The sequence below is a fragment of the Coregonus lavaretus genome, assembly GCF_964263955.1.
Source record: "Coregonus lavaretus genome assembly, chromosome: 12".
NCBI classification, from domain to species: Eukaryota; Metazoa; Chordata; class Actinopteri; order Salmoniformes; family Salmonidae; genus Coregonus; species Coregonus lavaretus.
The window spans coordinates 25523409-25546110 of NC_139999.1; the positions used below are offsets into that span (position 1 = coordinate 25523409).

Below are 22702 nucleotides of genomic sequence, written 5' to 3' on the forward strand. Positions count from 1 at the left end.
GAAGCCAGTGGAGTGTGCGGAGGAGCGGGGTGACGTGAGAGAACTTGGGAAGGTTGAATACCAGACGGGCTGCGGCATTCTGGATGAGTTGTAGGGGTTTAATGGCACAGGCAGGGAGCCCAGCCAACAGCGAGTTGCAGTAATCCAGACGGGAGATGACAAGTGCCTGGATTAGGACCTGTGCCGCTTCCTGTGTAAGGCAGGGTCGTACTCTCCGAATGTTGTAGAGCATGAACCTACAGGATCGGGTCACCGCCTTGATGTTAGCGGAGAACGACAGGGTGTTGTCCAGGGTCACGCCAAGGCTCTTCGCACTCTGGGAGGAGGACACAACGGAGTTGTCAACCGTGATGGTGAGATCATGGAACGGGCAGTCCTTCCCCGGGAGGAAGAGCAGCTCCGTCTTGCCGAGGTTCAGCTTGAGGTGGTGATCCGTCATCCATACTGATATGTCTGCCAGACATGCAGAGATGCGATTCGCCACCTGGTTATCAGAAGGGGGAAAGGAGAAGATTAGTTGTGTGTCGTCAGCGTAGCAATGATAGGAGAGGCCATGTGAGGATATGACAGAGCCAAGTGACTTGGTGTATAGCGAGAATAGGAGAGGGCCTAGAACTGAGCCCTGGGGGACACCAGTGGTGAGAGCACGTGGTGCGGAGACAGCTTCTCGCCACGCCACTTGGTAGGAGCGACCGGTCAGGTAGGACGCAATCCAAGAGTGAGCCGCGCCGGAGATGCCCAGCTCGGAGAGGGTGGAGAGGAGGATCTGATGGTTCACAGTATCAAAGGCAGCAGACAGGTCTAGAAGGACAAGAGCAGAGGAGAGAGAGTTAGCTTTAGCAGTGCGGAGAGCCTCTGTGACACAGAGAAGAGCAGTCTCAGTTGAATGACCAGTCTTGAAACCTGACTGGTTTGGATCAAGAAGGTCATTCTGAGAGAGATAGCAAGAGAGTTGGCTAAAGACGGCACGCTCAATAGTTTTGGAGAGAAAAGAAAGAAGGGATACTGGTCTGTAGTTGTTGACATCAGAGGGATCGAGTGTTGGTTTTTTGAGAAGGGGTGCAACTCTCGCTCTCTTGAAGACGGAAGGGACATAGCCAGCGGTCAAGGATGAGTTGATCAGCGAGGTGAGGTAAGGGAGAAGGTCACCGGAGATGGTCTGGAGAAGAGAGGAGGGGATAGGGTCAAGCGGGCAGGTTGTTGGGCGGCCTGCCGTCACAAGTCGCAAGATTTTATCTGGAGAGAGAGGGGAGAAAGAAGTCAAAGCATAGGGTAGGGCAGTGTGAGCAGGACCAGCAATGTCATTTGACTTAACAAACGAGGATTGGATGTCGTCAACCTTCTTTTCAAAATGGTTGACGAAGGGGCTGTAGTTGGTGCAAATTCCTAAATTATGCGAATTAATTTTTCTGTTCTGGTTACATATGTAGTATTTCACGGATCATCTAAATAAATAAATGTACACACGTAGGCTACAGTATGTTATTGTACAACAAATACACTTGGGTTACCCTCAGTCGCTCGTCTAGAGATGCCCCTTCTCATCCTTATGTTTTCACATCCGGAGTCACAGCATTCACACACCTCATCAGCCCCATGCACAGGACCATGCTCTGATTGCGAACTGATGTCACATTTTACAAAAATTGTGGGTATTGAAGTGGTAAAACACATGTGAATGTAAGTACAAAACCTGGCAGGAAATTATGCTAAAAATACATCCACCATAAAGAATTGTCCCTTTCCTGTAGGTCAGAATGTGAATTATTGTCCCTCACCTGGATATAGACTGGTCATATGTGCGGGCTTGTTGACAGCAGTTATAGGGCTAGACGCAAAAGCAGCTCTCAGGGTACAGTTAATATAAACCTGCAACACAACAATAAGGCAACAAGTAACAGTGATAACTATGGCCATGGGTCTTTACCGATAGGCCACCACAGATTCAGTATATGACGTTAGGAGTGTGTGACTTTTTTTTCATTAAGAAAGATTTCATAATCTCACTGTAGATATGTCCATGTTTTGAAAGTGGAAGGCATCCAGAAGAATTTGCAGAGTGCTGCTGTCCTCTCTAGGGATGCTGAAGTCAGAGAGTCCTGCATTCTTCCATCTACAAAGCAACTGGAGAGAAACCTGTCCACATCCCAAAGAAAAATACATTCAATCATGGCAAGGAAGGAGGAAGAAATTGAGATTGATGGGAAAGATGTACGTGGGTACTCCCTATGACTTACCCGTGGCCAGAAATGAAGGTATTGAATGAGATTGTTGCAGTTGGCATGACAATGCATTTGCCCACAAATACGGCAACTCCTTGGCAGCATAGCCAGTTACAGACGCCTTGATATAAATGGAGTCATCAAGAGTGTAGAGATTTGTCTCCCGCTCTGTAGTCCAGTCATCTATACTGAACAAAAATACAAACGCAACATGTAAAGTGTTGGTCCCATGTTTCATGAGCTGAAATGAAAGATCCCAGAAATGTTCCATACGCACAAAAAGCTTATTTCTCTCAAATGTTGTACAGAAATGTGTTTACGTCCCTATTGTGAGCATTTCTCCTTTGCCAAGATAATCCATCCACCTGACAGGTGTGGCATATCAAGAAGCTGATTAAACAACATGATCATTACAAAGGTGCACCTTGTGCTGTGGACAATAAAAGGCCACTCTAAAATGTGCAGTTTTGTCACACAACACAATGCCACAGATGTCTCAAGTTTTGAGGGACTGTGCAATTGGCGTGGTGACTGCAGGAATGTCCACCAGAGCTATTGCCGGATAATTTAATGTTAATTTCTCTACCATAAGCCACCTCCAACATTGTTTTAGAGAATTTGGCAGTACGTCCAACCAGCCTCACAACCGCAACCACGTTTAACCACGCCAGCCCATGACCTCCACATCCGGCTTCTTCACCTGCGGGATCGTCTGAGACCAGCCACCTGGACAGCTGATGAAACTGAGGAGTATTTCTGTCTGTAATAAAGCCCTTTTGTGGGGGAAATCGTATTCTGATTGGCTGAGCCTGGCTCCCCAGTGGGTCGGCCTATGCCCAGTCATGTGAAATCCATAGATTAGGGCCTAATGAATTCATTTAAATTGACTGATTTCCTCATATGAACTGTAACTCAGTAAAATCGTTGAAATTGTTGCATGTTACATTTATATTTTAGTTCAGTATAGAACACAAGGCTTTCCGTTGGCAACCTACAAGTGTTGATAGTGCCTTCTCCTCCAGTATTATTAAATGATAAATGTGCTGACAGACCTGCAAGTAAGCAGAGCAAAGAGCAAGAAGGTCAGACTGGAGACAAGGGGTGTCCAGGCTGGCTGCAACCCCTTGCTAGACACTCACCCTCCTAGTAGAAAAACACAGTTAAGAGGTGGGGAAATGAAAGTAAATGTTTCTATTTTCATTACCTGTTAAATTTAGTTTCTCTTGATGGCCATTTTTGAATTTGATGACCTTCATCCATGATTGATTGCTGTTAATTTGAGCACTGTCTTAGCCATCTCTTCACAATTCCTTAACAATTTTCTTTTTAAGAGTGCTCTAACTAACTTAATCAGTATTTTTAGAGGACACCAACAGCTGTGCCCATAAAGGCAAATGTTGTTACAGTACAGCTGTGGTCTAACACTGTAGCACAGATGTACATAGATAAGTAGCTGGCTGGTGTGTTTACGGACATATTCAATCTCTCCTTTTCCCAGTCTGCTGTTCCCACATGCTTCAAGATGGCCACCATTGTTCCTGTACCCAAGAAAGCAAAGGTAACTGAATTAAATGACTATCGCCCTGTAGCACTCACCTCTGTCATCATGAAGTGCTTTGGGAGACTAGTCAAGGATCATATTACCTCTATCTTACCTGTCACCCTAGACCCACTCCAATTTGCTTACCACCCCAATAGATCCACAGATGATGCAATCGCCATCACACTGCCCTATCCCATCTGGACAAGAGGAATACCTATGTAAAAATGCTGTTCATTGACTATAGCTCAGCATTCAATACCATAGTACCCTCCAAGATCATCATTAAGCTCGAGGCCCTGGGTCTGAACCCCGCCCTGTGCAACTGGGTCCTGGACTTCCTGACGGCCGCCCCCAGGAGGTGAAGGTAGGAAACAACATCTCCACTTCGCTGATCCTCAACACTGGGGCCCCACAAGGGTACGTGCTCAGCCCCCTCCTGTACTCCCTGTTCACCCATGACTGCGTGGCCAAGCACGCCTCCAACTCAATCATCAAGTTTGCAGACGACACAACAGTAGTAGGCTTGATTACCAACAATGACGAGACCGCCTACAGGGAGGAGGTGAGGACTCTGGGAGTGTAGTGCCAGGTAAATAACCTCTCACTCAACATTAACAAAACAAAGGAGATTATCGTGGACTTCCGGAAACAGCAGAGGGTGCACCCCCCTATCCTCATCGACGGGACCGCGCAGTGGAGAGGGTGGAAAGCTTCAAGTTCCTTGGCATAAACATTACCGATAAACTGAAATGGTCCACCCACGCAGACAGTGTGGTGAAGAAGGTGCAACAGAGCCTCTTCAACCTCAGGAGGCTGAATAAATTCATCTTAGTACCTAAAACCCTCACAAACTTTTAAAGATGCACAATTGAGAGCGTCCTGTCTGGCTGTATCACCGCCTGGTACGGCAACTGCACCGCCCGCAACCGCAGGGCTCTCCAGAGGGTGGTGCGGTCTGCCGAACGCATTACCGGGGGCAAACTACCCCACCCTCCAAGACACATACAGCACCCGATGTCACAGGAAGGCCAAAAAGATCATCAAGGACATCAACCACCCAAGCCACTGCCTGTTCACCTCGCCATCATCCAGAAGGCGAGGTCAGTACAGGTGCATCAGAGCTGGGACCGAGAGAATGAAAAACAGCTTCTATCTCAAGGCCATCAGACTGTTAAATAGCCATCACTAGCACATTAGAGACTGCTGCTGCCTATTGAAATCACTGGCCACTTTAAGAAATGGAACACTAGTCACTTTAATAATGTTTATATATCTTGCACTTCTCATCTCATATGTATATACTGCATTCTATTCTATAATATTCTACTGTATCTTAGTTCATGCCACTCTGTCATTGCTTGTCCATATATGTATATATTCTTAAATCCCATTCCTTACTAGTTTTGTGTGTTTTAGGTATATGTTGTGAAATTGTTAGATATTACTTGTTAGATATTACTGCACTGTCGGAGCTAGAAGCACAAGCATTTCGCTACACCTGCTATAACATCTGCTAAACACGTGTATGTGACAAATAACATTTGATTTGAAGTATTTTAACAGCCCTACATGCAAGCTTGCACCAGCGCACAGAGTCAAATTGTCTGTGTTATAAAAACATTGCATCTCAAATCTGGGGTATATGCACTTCACAGGAAGCTGAGGTTGGGTTGGTACAAACAATAACTTCAAAACTGATGGAGCGTAGAACAGTGTGTTGAAGTAGATAAGAACCTCCTCTGTCATCTGGTTGGCTGGATGGAGGACAACATGTAGGCTACTGCATAGCAGTTGAAAGGTTAATGAAACAGAATAAATATTTGGTATTCTTGCCATTTTAGATAAATCAATGTCTGTCAATTAGACAGACTGATTAGACATTTTCTATTACAATACTTTGTGTTTGGCGGTGACAGGCTTTGTTGCCTGTCTTTTCAGTGAAAGGCTGCCACCTTGTGGTAATAGTACGGCTTAGTGATAAATCTGCAAACTGCACTGCATTCCCGAGTTATGTTTCCAATGGGTAAGTAAAATAGATGATCCACTCGGGAGACAAGCAACCGATCCCACCCTTACGAAATATTGCAGTCAGAGTGCAGTATAACTGCAGTATAACAGATAGAGGAACAGAAGAACCGAGAGAGGTAACTCTGGCCAAAATCGGTCTCCTCCAGCAGGTGGCGTTTTTTCTGCCCACCAAGCTAGGCGTTTTTGTATGGAGGTCAATGAGTGTGTGGAGTTTGGGCAACAAAAAATGGAATGACTTCTTTGCTACGTGAGGCTTATTTGATCGAAAAGAAGTTTCGTAATGCTGTCGTGACATCCCGGCAACTTTGAGAAAAAACACTTTATATCAGTTTTCCCTGTTGAAATTCGAGACGGTCTATGCATATTCATGAGGCTAGCATAGCATTTCACTCTCCATTGAATACAGGCGGTTGACGTAAACACCCCTCATCGAATATTCAAAAAAGTATTCAAATAATTAGTAGCTATCCACCAATCCAAAGAAAGGAATAAGCGGGAGCTTGACAGCCTGCGGTTCAGTTCTGTGGACAGGGGCAGAGACACGTTTCTTCATTATATCCAAATCTCTGGGCGGGTTTGAGTGGATCACTTTTGTTAAGTCGGTGAACATCGTTGGCCACCACCTTTCAAAGTGTATTGCGTTCTGGGGATAAAAATTTCTGACTTGCGCCTACATGTTGACTCCATAAACTTTACAAAAAATCATGTGATCAAAGGTCATGAAGTTTTGACTGCAGTCGACTGCAAGTTTCTGCAGTTGCTCTTCACCAACTTCATCCTGTAGCCATCGTCTGCATTGTGGAAGGCTCTATTGTCAACCAATCATTATTGTTTGTTTGACCCATGCGAACGTGACCAAAGACATGAAATAGGAACCAATTTGCTGTGATTTGTGTACAGTAGATATGTGATATGAGGCTCTCTCTCACTAATTAATTGTATCTTGTGTACACATAATATTATATTATGGTTTGTGTTTGATATGGGGGTTACAAACATTCAACATTATAAAGAAAACGTTTTATAAACAATGGCAACAGTGCCATGTTGATCTGAGCCTTGCTGTTGTTAAACCACATTAGTGTCCGACCTTCTGCTGCCGTAGAAGCACCTCCTGTGACGTCACTTCTCGACTTTCGTCTAGTCAGTTGCTTTAAGCCGAAACCACAGACGCAGTAAACATTTGCGTGCGAGAGTAGAGCGTGTCACATACACTGCATATAGCCTAGGCAGGCTACAGCTGGGAAACTCAAGGGACTCCGTTCAAGAGAGAATACTGTTATGTAGAAAAAACGAGACTAGCCAAATTCTTTATAAACTGCTAGGTTATGTTAGCCAAACCTATCCTCACATTCATGAGCCAACATAACAGGAGGCAGGTACGGTGGCTCCCATAGGACATAAGGGGACTCAAAAGGAACACGCAACAATAATTAACAAGTGGTACCACATCTAGAACAATGAGACAGATATTTCACCGGATGTATAAATGTGAAGCATCTGCTTGGCATTTCCACTCACTACCAAATATGGTAGTGATGGTAAGGAATAAGCGGGAGCTTATATGGTAGTGAGAGGTTGCCCAGTAGGCGGCAGTAGGAGAAGCTGGAACAAGATGGATTTTGGCTGACATTCTGCAAATTTTCTCATCTATGAAACATTTAATCTCAATATAGTTTTCTGTTCCCAAAACTAGAATCTGTTACGAACAGAGTGGACTAAGTTTGGTAGACTTTACCCTTTGCCAAAGTCTCAAAATATTGCGTTGTTTAGAAGGAGTGCTAAGGCGAATTGAGTTATTGCACATGCGCACTTCAGAGTAGGCATTCCCTAATGGATATATGCAAATGTATGTGAGAACGCGCCAATAGGATCTCGTTAGCTCGTGCTTGGCTCTGCCCACCTCCTAATTTGTTCTGCCCACTTTGACTCATTTGTTCCTGTTTGAAACGACAGGCTGCGGTCTATCTTGGTTTATAAAAAAATAATATTTGGTGGTACATAGCGAACATGACAAATACAACTGTTTATAATGGACTTTCATGACAATTAAGTTGGCATACGCTATGCAGTGTATGTGAATTGATGCTCTCTACTCTCACACGCAGATTTTGACGCCGTTGACTTCTCTCTGTGTGGTTTCGGCTTTAGACTTAATACTCAAACGCGCCCACTGCTTCAGAGCGAAGTGCTATCCCGACATGCACCGCGATATGTTTTCAGTTTGCTTAATTTGCTAAAAAAAGAACAGATGGGCGTGCCTAATTATATACCAGTCAGGAGTGTGTCCCGAAGTTGATAGGTTTATTAATCCCCTCGCTGCTTTCTGGAAGTCACCCTTGGAGTTTCAAATCAAATCAAATGTTATTGGTCACATACACATGTTTAGCAGATGTTATTGCGGGTGTAGCGAAATGCTTGTGTTTCTAGCTCCAACAGTGCAGTAATATCTAACAAGTAAAATCTAACAATTTCACACAAATCTAAAGTAAAGGAATTAAGAATATATAAATATTTGGACGAGCAATGTCGGAGCGGCATTGACTAAAATACAGTAGAACAGAATACAGTATATACATATGAGATGAGTAATGCAAAATATGTAAACATTATTAAAGTGGCCAGTGATTTCAAGTCTATGTACAGTGGGGGAAAAAAGTATTTAGTCAGCCACCAATTGTGCAAGTTCTCCCGCTTAAAAAGATGAGAGAGGCCTGTAATTTTCATCATAGGTACACGTCAACTATGACAGACAAATTGAGGGAAAAAAATCCAGAAAATCACATTGTAGGATTTTTTATGAATTTATTTGCAAATTATGGTGAAAAATAAGTATTTGGTCACCTACAAACAAGCAAGATTTCTGGCTCTCACAGACCTGTAACTTCTTCTTTAAGAGGCTCCTCTGTCCTCTACTCGTTATCTGTATTAATGGCATCTCTTTGAACTTGTTATCAGTATAAAAGACACCTGTCCACAACCTCAAACAGTCACACTCCAAACTCCACTATGGCCAAGACCAAAGAGCTGTCAAAGGACACCAGAAACAAAATTGTAGACCTGCACCAGGCTGGGAATACTGAATCTGCAATAGGTAAGCAGCTTGGTTTGAAGAAATCAACTGTGGGAGCAATTATTAGCAAATGGAAGACATACAAGACCACTAATAATCTCCCTCGATCTGGGGCTCCACGCAAGATCTCACCCCGTGGGGTCAAAATGATCACAAGAACGGTGAGCAAAAATCCCAGAACCACACGGGGGGACCTAGTGAATGACCTGCAGAGAGCTGGGACCAAAGTAACAAAGCCTACCATCAGTAACACACTACGCCGCCAGGGACTCAAATCCTGCAGTGCAAGACGTGTCCCCCTGCTTAAGCCAGTACATGTCCAGGCCCGTCTGAAGTTTGCTAGAGTGCATTTGGATGATCCAGAAGAGGATTGGGAGAATGTCATATGGTCAGATGAAACCAAAATAGAACTTTTTGGTAAAAACTCAACTTGTCGTGTTTGGAGGACAAAGAATGCTGAGTTGCATCCAAAGAACACCATACCTACTGTGAAGCATGGGGGTGGAAACATCATGCTTTGGGGCTGTTTTTCTGCAAAGGGACCAGGACGACTGATCCGTGTAAAGGAAAGAATGAATGGGGCCATGTATCGTGAGATTTTGAGTGAAAACCTCCTTCCATCAGCAAGGGCATTGAAGATGAAACGTGGCTGGGTCTTTCAGCATGACAATGATCCCAAACACACCGCCCGGGCAACGAAGGAGTGGCTTCGTAAGAAGCATTTCAAGGTCCTGGAGTGGCCTAGCCAGTCTCCAGATCTCAACCCCATAGAAAATCTTTGGAGGGAGTTGAAAGTCCGTGTTGCCCAGCGACAGCCCCCAAACATCACTGCTCTAGAGGAGATCTGCATGGAGGAATGGGCCAAAATGCCAGCAACAGTGTGTGAAAACCTTGTGAAGACTTACAGAAAACGTTTGACCTGTCTCATTGCCAACAAAGGGTATATAACAAAGTATTGAGAAACTTTTGTTATTGACCAAATACTTATTTTCCACCATAATTTTTTAATAAATTCATTAAAAATCCTACAATGTGATTTTCTGGATTTTTTTTCCTCATTTTGTCTGTCATAGTTGACGTGTACCTATGATGAAAATTACAGGCCTCTCTCGTCTTTTTAAGTGGGAGAACTTGCACAATTGGTGGCTGACTAAATACTTTTTTCCCCCACTGTATATAGGGCAGCAGCCTCTAAGGTGCTAGTGATGGCTATTTAACAGTCTGATGGCCTTGGGATAGAAACTGTTTTTCAGTCTCTCGGTCCCAGCTTTGATGCACCTGTACTGACCTTGCCTTCTGGATGATAGCGGGGTGAACAGGCTGTGGCTCGGGTGGTTGTTGTCCTTGATGACCTTTTTGGCCTTCCTGTGACATCAGCTGCTGTAGGTGTCCTGGAGGGCAGGTAGTTTGCCTCCGGTGATGCGTTGGGCAGACTGCACCACCCTCAGCCCGACAGTATGCTCTCAATTGTGCATCTGTAAAAGTTTGTGAGGGTTTTATGTGCCACATTCCTTCAGCCTCCTGAGGTTGAAGAGGCGCTGTTGCGCCTTATTCACCACACTGTCTGTGTGGGTGGACCATTTCAGTTTGTCAGTGATGTGTATGCCGAGGAACTTGAAGCTTTCCACCTTCTCCACTGCAGTCCCGTCGATGTGGATAGGTGGGTGCTCCCTCTGCTGTTTCCTGAGGTCCACGATCAGCTCCTTTGTTTTGTTGACATTGAGTGAGAGGTTATTTTCCTGGCAACACACTCCCAGGGCCCTCACCTCCTCCCTGTAGGCTAACTCGTCATTGTTGGTAATCAGGCCTACTACTGTTGTGTCGTCTGCAAACTTGATGATTGAGTTGGAGTCATGCGTGGCCACGCATTCATGGGTGAACAGGGAGTACAGCAGGGCGCTGAGCACGCACCCTTGTGGGGCCCCTGTGTTGAGGATCAGCGAAGTGGAGCTGTTGTTTCCTACCTTCACCACCTGGGGGCTGCCCGTCAGGAAGTCCAGGACCCAGTTGCACAGGGCGGGATTCAGACCCAGGACCCGAGCTTAATGATGAGCTTGGAGGGTACTATGGTGTTGAATGCTGAGCTATAGTAAATTAACAGCATTCTTACATAGGTATTCCTCTTGTCCAGATGGGATAGGGCAGTGTGCAGTGCGATGGCGATTGCGTCGTCTGTGGATCTATTGGGGCGGTAAGCAAATTGAAGTGGGTCTAGGGTGTCAGGTAAGGTAGAGGTGATATGATCCTTGACTTGTCTATCAAAGCACTTCATGATGACAGAAGTGAGTGCTACGGGGCGATAGTCATTTAGTTCAGTTACCTTTGCTGTTTTGGGTACTTCAAAAATGGTGGACATCTTGAAGCATGTGGGGACAGCAGACTGGGATAGAGAGAGATTGAATATGTCCGTAAACACTCCAGAATGCTCTGAGGACGCAGCTAGGGATGCCGTCTGGGCCGGCAGCCTTGTGAGGGTTAACACGCTTAAATGACTTACTCACGTCGGCCACGGAGAAGGAGAGCCCACAGTCCTTGGTAGCTAGCCACATCGGTGGCACTGTGTTATCCTCAAAGCGGGCGCAAAAAAAGTGTTTAGCTTATCCGGAAGCAAGACGTCGGTGTCCGCGACGTGGCTGGTTTTCCCTTTGTAGTCCGTGATTGTCTGTAGACCCTGCCACATACGTCTCGTGTCTGAGCCATTGAATTGCGACTCCACTTTGTCTCTGTACTGACGTTTTGCCTGTTTGACTGCCTTACGGAGGGAATAACTACACTGTTTGTATTCAGCCATTTTCCCAGTCACCTTGCCATGGTTAAATGCGGTGGTTCGCGCTTTCAATTTTGCGCGAATGCTGCCATCTATACACGGTTTCTAGTTTGGTTAGGTTTTAATAGTCACAGTGGGTACAACATCTCCTATACATTTCCTGATAAACTCAGTCACCGTATCTGTGTATTCGTCGATATTATTCTCAGAGGCTACCCGGAACATATCCCAGTCCGTGTGATCAAAACAATCTTGAAGCATGGATTCCGATTGGTCAGACCAGCGTTGAATAATCCATAGCACGGGTACTTCTTGTTTGAGTTTCTGCCTATTGGAAGGGAGGAGCAAAATAGAGTTGTGATCAGATTTGCTGAACGGAGAGCAGGGGAGGGCCTTGTAGGCATTTCGAAAAGTTGAGTAGCAGTGGTCCAGTGTTTTCTCAGAGCTAGTGCAGATTAGTTTTGTTAAAATCCCAGGCTACAATAAATGCAGCCTCAGGATATGTGGTTTCCAGTTTGCATAGAGTCCAGTGTAGTTTGTGGTATCGGCTTGAGGTGGAATATACACGGCTGTGACTATAACCGAAGATAATTATTTGATTGTGAGGTATTCTAGGTCGGGTGAACAAAAGGACTCGAGTTTCTGTATGCTATCACAATCACACCATGAGTAGTTAATCATGAAACATACCCCCCTGCCCTTCTTCTTCCCGGAGAGATCTTTATTTCTGTCTGTGCGATGAACTGAGAACCCAACTGGCTGTACGGACTCAAACAGTATATCCCGAGAGAGCCATGTTTCCGTGAAACAAAGTATGTTACAATCCCTGATGTCTCTCTGGAAGGAGGTCCTCGCCCTGAGCTCGTCAACTTTATTATCTAGACTAAACACTAGCGAGTAATATACTTGAAAGTGGTGGGTGGTGTGGGTGCCTCCTGAGTCGGACTAGGAGTCCACTCGGAATACCTCTTCTCTGCCGGCAGTGTTTTGGATCAGCCTCTGGAATCAGTTCAATTGCATTTGGGGGTACGAAAAAATGATCTAATTCTGGAAAGTCGTATTCCTGGTCGTAATGCTGGTAATGCTGGTGAGTTACAGCCGCTCTGATAAGTTATTTCTGATTGTATGTAATAACACCAAAAACATTATGGGCTAATAATGTAAGAAATAACACATAAAAAACAAAAACTGCAAAGTTGCATAGGAGCTAGAAGCACGGCTGCCCTATCTCCGTCACAATGGAGGGCCCAACGAGCGAGTTGTGCCTGGTTTACATCGTGATGTATTTCAATACGCCGTACGTGTAGTGTTTATAACGCGACACAAGAGCATTTATTTTGGAAGATTGCAAAATATGACATTTTCATTCAAGACAGGATAAATATATTGTATCAGGTGATAAAAAAACATATTTTATTTAATTACTTTATAGCAGAGCAGCTAGCAAGCTAGCTAAAAAATCTAGGCTAGGTTGACGATACCATTGTAGCAAGCAACTTCCACCTAATAATTATAATAAAAACAAACGTCATTACCATCGAACTTAAACAGTCATATAATATAATTGGCTTAACAGCCAATGTGTATTATTTAACATTACTATTAAAATAGTACTCACTTATAGGAATGGGTAATTGTTTACAAGTTGCTAGCCATCACCGAAAACCACATATTTTCATCTTCTGTGGTTTGGTAACTTCCTGTTCTTTGACGGACTCTGACTGGACTGAAGATTACGAGGGGATGGTTTGGGATTCACCGTACGTCTTGCAATGAAAAACGTTTACTGTTTAAGAACCAAATGGAAGCAAACAGCAAACGGAGCGAAACAGGGAGGGGAACTACCTGAATTTGATCAATAGAAACTATTATTTCCATTGCAAAACGTTTTACGTTTGGAGTAAACGGTTTCTGCATAGATCAGGGATGGGCAGCTTTGATGGGGGTGGGCCCCACAAAAAAATCTGAATTCGTCATGAGGGGCTGCAGTGGCTTGCTGCAATTATACACATTTTGCCATAGGGCTGAGGAAAATTAGCAGTTTTACAGCTAATTTCCTGCAATTCTACAAATGTTTGCCATTGGGTGGAGATACAGTTGAAGTCGGAAGTTTACATATACTTAGGTTGGAGTCATTAAAACTTGTTTTTCAACCACTCCACAAATTTGCTGTTAGCAAACTATAGTTTTGGCAAGTCAGTTAGGACATCTATTTTGTGCATGACACAAGTAATTTTTCTAACAATTGTTTACGGACAGATTATTTCACTTATAATTCACTGTATCACAATTCCAGTGGGTCAGAAGTTTACATACACTAAGTTGACTGTGCCTTTAAACAGCTTGGAAAAATCCAGAAAATGATGTCACGGCTTTAGAAGCTTCTGATAGGCTAATTGACATCATTTGAGTCAATTGGAGGTGTACCTGTGGATGTATTTCAAGGCCTACCTTCAAACTCAGTGCCTCTTTGCTTGACATCATGGGAAAATGAAAATGGTAGACCTCCACAAGTCTGGTTCATCCTTGGGAGCAATTTCCAAACGCCTGAAGGTACCACGTTCATCTGTACAAAGAATAGTACGCAAGTATAAACACCATGGGACCACGCAGCCATCATACCGCTCAGGAAGGAGATGCGTTCTGTCTCCTAGAGATGAACGTACTTTGGTGCAAAAAGTGCAAATCAATCCCAGAACAACAGCAAAGGACCTTGGGAAGATGCTGGACGAAACAGGTACAAAAGTATCTATATATCCTATATCGACATAACCTGAAAGGCCGCTCAGCAAGAAAGAAGCCACTGCTCCAAAACCTCCATAAAAAAGCCAGACTACGGTTTGCAACTGCACATGGGGACAAAGATCTTACTTTTTGGAGAAATGTCCTCTGGTCTGATGAAACAAAAATAGAACTGTTTGGCCATAATGACCATCGTTATGCTTGGAGGACAAAGGGGAAGGCTTGCAAGCCGAAGAACACCATCCCAACCGTGAAGCATGGGAGTGGCAGCATCATGCTGTGGGGGTGCTTTGCTGCAGGAGGGACTGGTGCACTTCATAAAATAGATGGCATCATGACGAAGGAAAATGATGTGGATAAATTGAAGACATCGGTCAGGAAGTTAAAGCTTGGTCGCAAATGGGTCTTCCAAATGGACAATGACCCCAAGCATACTTCCAAAGTTGTGGCAAAATGGCTTAAGGACAACAAAGTCAAGGTATTGGAGTGACCATCACAAAGCCCTGACCTCAATCCTATAGAAAATTTGTGGGCAGAACTGAAAAAGCGTGTGCGAGCAAGGAGGCCTACAAACCTGACTCTGTTACACCAGCTCTGTCAGGAGGAATGGGCAAAAATTCACCCAACTTATTGTGGGAAGCTTGTGGAAGGCTACCCGAAACGTTTGACCCAAGTTAAACAATTTAAAGGCAATGCTACCAAATACTAATTGAGTGTATGTAAACTTCTGACCCACTGGGAATGTGATGAAAGAAATAATAATAATAATAATAATAAATAATAAATCACTCTCTACTATTATTCTGACATTTCACATTCTTAAAATAAAGTGGTGATCCTAACTGACCTAAAACAGGGAATTTTTACTAGGATTAAATGTCAGGAATTGTGAAAAACTGAGTTTAAATGTATTTGGCTAAGGTGTATGTAAACTTCCGATATCAGAGTGAGAGTGACTAACAAAATCAATGGGGGACACCGCCCTGTCGGTAATTCGACCATGATTAGGCCTACTACAATTTCAGATAGCTGGCCGCAAGACTAACTTACTAATCTAAAAATGTTTAGCTGACATGGGCTTATTGAGTGACTATCAGTGAATGACATAACAAGAGAAAAACTGCTGATGCACAACCAAATTTTGAAATTGCACCTTGTGTATTCTACTATTCTAACTTGCAAGAGTAAGTTGAGACCCCGACTGCGGGGAGGGGGAATTGATCAGAGGGCCTTCAAAAAGGGGGGTCGCGGGCCGCCAGTTGCCCATGCCTGTCATAGATGGTTTGCTTTCATGTTTCAAATACATAATCAACTTTTTCCTTCCCTTGTATAAACCTGTGGTCGAAATCTGATAAACAGCTTAAAGGGATACTTTGGGATTTTGAAAATGAAGCCCTTTATCTACAGTGCCTTGCAAAAGTATTCATCCCCCTTGCCGTTTTTCCTATTTTGTTGCATCACAACCTGTAATTGAAATTGATTTTTATTTGGATTTCATGTAATGGACATACTCAAAATAGTCAACATTGGTGAAGTGAAATTAAAAAAATAACGTTTCAAAAAATTATATAAAAAATAAATAACGGAAAGGTGGTGCATGCATATGTATTCACCCCCTTTGCTATGAAGCCCCTAAATAAGATCTGGTGCAACCAATTACCTTCAGAAGTCACATAATTAGTTAAATAAAGTCCACCTGTGTGCAATCTAAGCATCACATGATCTGTCACATGATCTCAGTATATATATACCTGTTCTGAAAGGCCTCAGAGTCTGCAACACCACTAAGCAAGGGGCACCACCAAGCAAGCGGCACCATGAAGACCAAGGAGCTCTCCAAACAGGTCAGGGACAAAGTTGTGGAGAAGTACAGATAAGGGCTGGGTTATTATCCGAAACTTTGAACATCCCACGGAGCACCATTAAATACATTATTTAAAAAATTGAAAGAATATGGCACCACAACAAACATGCCAAGAGAGGGCTGCCCATCAAACTCACGGACCAGGCAAGGAGGGCATTAATCAGAGAGGCAACAAAGAGACCAAAGATAACCCTGAAGGAGCTGCAAAGCTCCACAGCGGAGATTGGAGTATCTGTCCATAGGACTACTTTAAGCCGTACACTCCACAGAGCTGGGCTTTACTGAAGAGTGGCCAGAAAAAAGCCATTGCTTAAAGAAGAAAAATAAGCAAACACATTTGGTGTTCACCAAAAGCCATGTGGGAGACTCCCCAAACATATGGAAGAAGGTACTCTGGTCAGATGAGACTAAAATTGAGCTTTTTGGCCATCAAGGAAAACGCTATGCCTGACGCAAACCCAACACCTCTCATCACCCCGAGAACACCATCCCCACAGTGAAGCATGGTGGTGGCAGCATCATGCTGTGGGGATGTTTTTCCATCGGCAGGGACTGGGAAACTGGTCAGAATTGAAGGAATGATGGATGGCGCTATATACAGGGAGATTCTTGAGGGATACCTGTTTCAGTCTTCCAGAGATTTGAGACTGGGACAGAGGTTCACCTTCTAGCAGGACAATGACCCTAAGCATACTGCTAAAGCAACACTCGAGTGGTTTAAGGGGAAACATTTAAATGTCTTGAAATGGCCTAGTCAAAGCCCAGACCTCAATCCAATTGAGGATCTGTGGTATGACTTAAAGATTGCTGTACACCAGCGGAACCCATCCAACTTGAAGGAGCTGGAGCAGTTTTGCCTTGAAGAATGGGCAAAAATCCCAGTGGCTAGATGTGCCAAGCTTATAGAGACATACCCCAAGAGACTTGCAGCTGTAATTTCTGCAAAAGGTAGCTCTACAAAGTATTGACTTTGGGGGGGTGAGTAGTTATGCACGCTCAAGTTTCCTGTTTTTGTGTCTTATTTCTTGTTTGTTTCACAATAAAAAATATTTAGCATCTTCAAAGTGGTAAACATGTTCTGTAAATCAAATGATACAAACCCCACAAAAATCCATTTTAATTCCAGGTTGTAAGGAAACAAAATAGGAAAAATACCAAGGGGGGTGAATACTTTCGCAAGCCACTGTACTTCCATATGTTTCTGCATCCAGTATGAAGGAAGTTAGAGTCAATGCCAATGACTGGAAGTCTATGGTAACAGCTAACTCACCTGAAAACCACTCACCTGCATCGACATGTCTGTCGTTATGCCTCATAATGTGAAACATTAAACAAACAAACTATTAAAATGAAAACGCTTTGCATGGTCAAGTCAATGAACATTTCACAACTGCGGCCCTCTGTCTCGCCTTTCGTAAAGTCTACTGAAAATTACATTTTGAAAAGGTTCTACCAAATAACTAGGACAGGCCAGTTTACCTTGCCAATGTGTTAGACCAAAATTTGACGTCTATCCATGTCCTGAGGACGTCGGGAAATACCTTCAAAACCAGAGCAATATTACCCTCAAGTACAATGGCTTGCGAAAGTATTCACCCCCCTTGGCATTTTTCCTATTTTGTTGCCTTACAACCTGGAATTAATATGGATTTATGGGGGGTTTGTATCATTTCATTTAAAACAACATAACATGCCTACCACTTTGAAGATGCGAAATATTTTTTTATGTGAAAAAACAAGAAATAAGACACAGAAAACTTGAGCGTGCATAACTATTCAACCCCCCCCAAAGTCAATACTTTGTAGACACCTTTTGCAGTAATTACAGCTGCAAGTCTTTTGGGGTCTGTCTCTATAAGCTTGGCACATCTAGCCACTGGGATTTTTGCCCATTCTTCAAGGCAAAACTGCTCCAGCTCCTTCAAGTTGGATGGGTTCCGCTGGTGTACAGCAATCTTTAAGTCATACCACAGATTCTCAATTGGATTGAGGTCTGGGCTTTGACTAGGCCATTCCAAGACATTTAAATGTTTCTGCTTAAACCACTCAAGTGTTGCTTTAGCAGTATGCTTAGGGTCATTGTCCTGCTGGAAGGTGAACCTCCGTCCCAGTTTCAAATCTCTGGAAGACTGAAACAGGTATCCCTCAAGAATTTCCCTGTATTTAGCGCCATCCATCATTCCTTCAATTCTGACCAGTTTCCCAGTCCCTGCCGATGGAAAAACATCCTCACAGCATGATGCTGCCAGCACCATGGTGTTCTCGGGGTGAAGAGAGGTGTTGGGTTTGCGCCAGACAGCGTTTTCCTTGATGGCCATAAAGCTCAATTTTTGTCTCATCTGACCAGAGTACCTTCTTCCATATGTTTGGGGAGTCTCCCACATGCCTTTTGGCGAACACCAAATGTGTTTGCTTATTTGTTTCTTTAAGCAATGGCTTTTTCTGGCCACTCTTCAGTAAAGCCCAGCTCTGTGGAGTGTACGGCTTAAAGTGGTTTGCAGCTCCTTCAGGGTTATCTTTGGTCTCTTTGTTGCCTCTCTGATTAATGCCCTCCTTGCCTGGTCCGTGAGGTTTGGTGGGCGGCCCTCTCTTGGCAGGTTTGTTGTGGTGCCATATTCTTTCAATGTTTTCTATAATGGATTTAATGGTGCTCCGTGGGATGTTCAAAGTTTCTGATATTTTTTTATAACCCAACCCTGATCTGTACTTCTCCACAACTTTGTCCCTGACCTGTTTGGAGAGCTCCTTGGTCTTCATGGTGCTGCTTGCTTGGTGGTGCCCCTTGCTTAGTGGTGTTGCAGACTCTGGGGCCTTTCAGAACAGGTGTATATATATAATATAATATATATAATAATGTAATATGCCATTTAGCAGACGCTTTTATCCAAAGCGACTTACAGTCATGCGTGCATAAATATTTTTATTTTTTTTGTGTATGGGTGGTTCCGGGGATCGAACCCACTACCTTGGCGTTACAAGCGCCGTCCTCTACCAGCTGAGCTACAGAGGACAGATCATGTGACAGATCATGTGACACTTAGATTACACACAGGTGGACTTTATTTAACTAATTATGTGACTTCTGAAGGTAATTGGTTGCACCAGATCTTATTTAGGGCCTTCATAGCAAAGGGGGTGAATACATACAGTGGGGGAAAAAAGTATTTAGTCAGCCACCAATTGTGCAAGTTCTCCCACTTAAAAAGATGAGAGAGGCCTGTAATTTTCATCATAGGTACACATCAACTATGACAGACAAAATGAGGAAAAAAAATCCAGAAAATCCCATTGTAGGATTTTTAATGAATTTATTTGCAAATTCTGGTGGAAAATAAGTATTTGGTCACCTACAAACAAGCAAGATTTCTGGCTCTCACAGACCTGTAACTTCTTCTTTAAGAGGCTCCTCTGTCCTCCACTCGTTACCTGTATTAATGGCACCTGTTTGAACTTGTTATCAGTATAAAAGACACCTGTCCACAACCTCAAACAGTCACACTCCAAACTCCACTATGGCCAAGACCAAAGAGCTGTCAAAGGACACCAGAAACAAAATTGTAGACCTGCACCAGGCTGGGAAGACTGAATCTGCAATAGGTAAGCAGCTTGGTTTGAAGAAATCAACTGTGGGAGCAATTATTAGGAAATGGAAGACATACAAGACCACTGATAATCTCCCTCGATCTGGGGCTCCACGCAAGATCTCACCCCGTGGGGTCAAAATGATCACAAGAATGGTGAGCAAAAACACCAGAACCACACGGGGGGACCTAGTGAATGACCTGCAGAGAGCTGGGACCAAAGTAACAAAGCCTACCATCAGTAACACACTACGCCGCCAGGGACTCAAATCATGCAGTGCCAGACGTGTCCCCCTGCTTAAGCCAGTACATGTCCAGGCCCGTCTGAAGTTTGCTAGAGTGCATTTGGATGATCCAGAAGAGGATTGGGAGAATGTCATATGGTCAGATGAAACCAAAATAGAACTTTTTGGTAAAAACTCAACTCGTCGTGTTTGGAGGACAAAGAATGCTGAGTTGCATCCAAAGAACACCATACCTACTGTGAAGCATGGGGGTGGAAACATCATGCTTTGGGGCTGTTTTTCTGCAAAGGGACCAGGACGACTGATCAGTGTAAAGGAAAGAATGAATGGGGCCATGTATCATGAGATTTTGAGTGAAAACCTCCTTCCATCAGCAAGGGCATTGAAGATGAAACGTGGCTGGGTCTTTCAGCATGACAATGATCCCAAACACACCGCCCGGGCAACAAAGGAGTGGCTTCGTAAGAAGCATTTCAAGGTCCTGGAGTGGCCTAGCCAGTCTCCAGATCTCAACCCCATAGAAAATCTTTGGAGGGAGTTGAAAGTCCGTGTTGCCCAGCGACAGCCCCAAAACATCACTGCTCTAGAGGAGATCTGCATGGAGGAATGGGCCAAAATACCAGCAACAGTGTGTGAAAACCTTGTGAAGACTTACAGAAAACGTTTGACCTGTGTCATTGCCAACAAAGGGTATATAACAAAGTATTGAGAAACTTTTGTTATTGACCAAATACTTATTTTCCACCATAATTTGCAAATAAATTCATAAAAAATCCTACAATGTGATTTTCTGGAGAAAACAAAATCTCATTTTGTCTGTCATAGTTGACGTGTACCTATGATGAAAATTACAGGCCTCTCTCATCTTTTTAAGTGGGAGAACTTGCACAATTGGTGGCTGACTAAATACTTTTTTCCCCCACTGTATATACACTGCTCAAAAAAATAAAGGGAACACTTAAACAACACAATGTAACTCCAAGTCAATCACACTTCTGTGAAATCAAACTGTCCTCTTAGGAAGCAACACTGATTGACAATACATTTCACATGCTGTTGTGCAAATGGAATAGACAACAGGTGGAAATTATAGGCAATTAGCAAGACACCCCCAATAAAGGTCTGGTTTTGCAGGTGGTGACCACAGACCACTTCTCAGTTCCTATGCTTCCTGGCTGATGTTTTGGTCACTTTTGAATGCTGGCGGTGCTTTCACTCTAGTGGTAGCATGAGACGAAGTCTACAACCCACACAAGTGGCTCAGGTAGTGCAGCTCATCCAGGATGGCACATCAATGCGAGCTGTGGCAAGAAGGTTTGCTGTGTCTGTCAGCGTAGTGTCCAGAGCATTGAGGCGCTACCAGGAGACAGGCCAGTACATCAGGAGACATGGAGGAGGCCGTAGGAGGGCAACAACCCAGCAGCAGGACCGCTACCTCCGCCTTTGTGCAAGGAGGAGCAGGAGGAGCACTGCCAGAGCCCTGCAAAATGACCTCCAGCAGGCCACAAATGTGCATGTGTCTGCTCAAACGGTCAGAAACAGACTCCATGAGGGTGGTATGAGGGCCCGACATCCACAGGTGGGGGCTGTGCTTACAGCCCAACACCGTGCAGGACGTTTGGCATTTGCCAGAGAACACCAAGATTGGCAAATTCGCCACTGGCGCCCTGTGCTCTTCACAGATGAAAGCAGGTTCACACTGAGCACATGTGACAGACGTGACAGAGTCTGGAGACGCCGTGGAGAATGTTCTGCTGCCTGCAACATCCTCCAGCATGACCGGTTTGGCGGTGGGTCAGTCATGGTGTGGGGTGACATTTCTTTGGGGGGCTGCACAGCCCTCCATGTGCTCGCCAGAGGTAGCCTGACTGCCATTAGGTACCGAGATGAGATCCTCAGACCCCTTGTGAGACCATATGCTGGAGCGGTTGGCCCTGGGTTCCTCCTAATGCAAGACAATGCTAGACCTAATGTGGCTGGGGTGTGTCAGCAGTTCCTGCAAGAGGAAGGCATTGATGCTATGGACTGGCCCGCCCGTTCCCCAGACCTGAATCCAATTGAGCACATCTGGGACATGTCTCGCTCCATTCACCAACGCCACGTTGCACCACAGACTGTCCAGGAGTTGGCGGATGCTTTAGTCCAGGACTGGGAGGAGATCCCTCAGGAGACTATCCGCCACCTCATCAGGAGCATGCCCAGGCGTTGTAGGGAGGTCATACAGGCACGTGGAGGCCACACACACTACTGAGCCTCATTTTGACTTGTTTTAAGGACATTACATCAAAGTTGGATCAGCCTGTAGTGTGGTTTTCCACTTTAATTTTGAGGGTTACTCCAAATCCAGACCTCCATGGGTTGATACATTTGATTTCCATTGATCATTTTTGTGTGATTTTGTTGTCAGCACATTCAACTATGTAAAGAAAAAAGTATTTAATAAGATTATTTCATTCATTCAGATCTAGAATGTGTAATTTCAGTGTTCCCTTTATTTTTTTGAGCAGTGTATATATATATATATATATATTTTTTTTTTACCCTATCCCAAACCTTAACCTTTTAAATTTGACAGTTTTTTTTTTTTTTTTTTTTTTTGTCATTTAGCAGACGCTCTTATCCAGAGCGACTTACAGG

The 22702-nt window shown here is 44.1% G+C and overlaps 1 long non-coding RNA gene across 2 annotated transcripts in view; it reads right to left on the reverse strand.

Annotated features, from left to right (window-relative positions):
- LOC311138517 overlaps positions 1-22702 on the reverse strand; it is a 37860-nt gene that overhangs the window by 1678 nt on the left and 13480 nt on the right. For both annotated transcript variants that reach the window (XR_014614050.1, XR_014614051.1), the window contains exons 6-9: positions 2238-2410; positions 2008-2136; positions 1779-1869; positions 1512-1624 (exon numbers count right to left, since the gene is read on the reverse strand). This is a non-coding gene — a long non-coding RNA (uncharacterized lncRNA). The remainder of the gene's footprint in view (positions 1-1511; positions 1625-1778; positions 1870-2007; positions 2137-2237; positions 2411-22702) is intronic.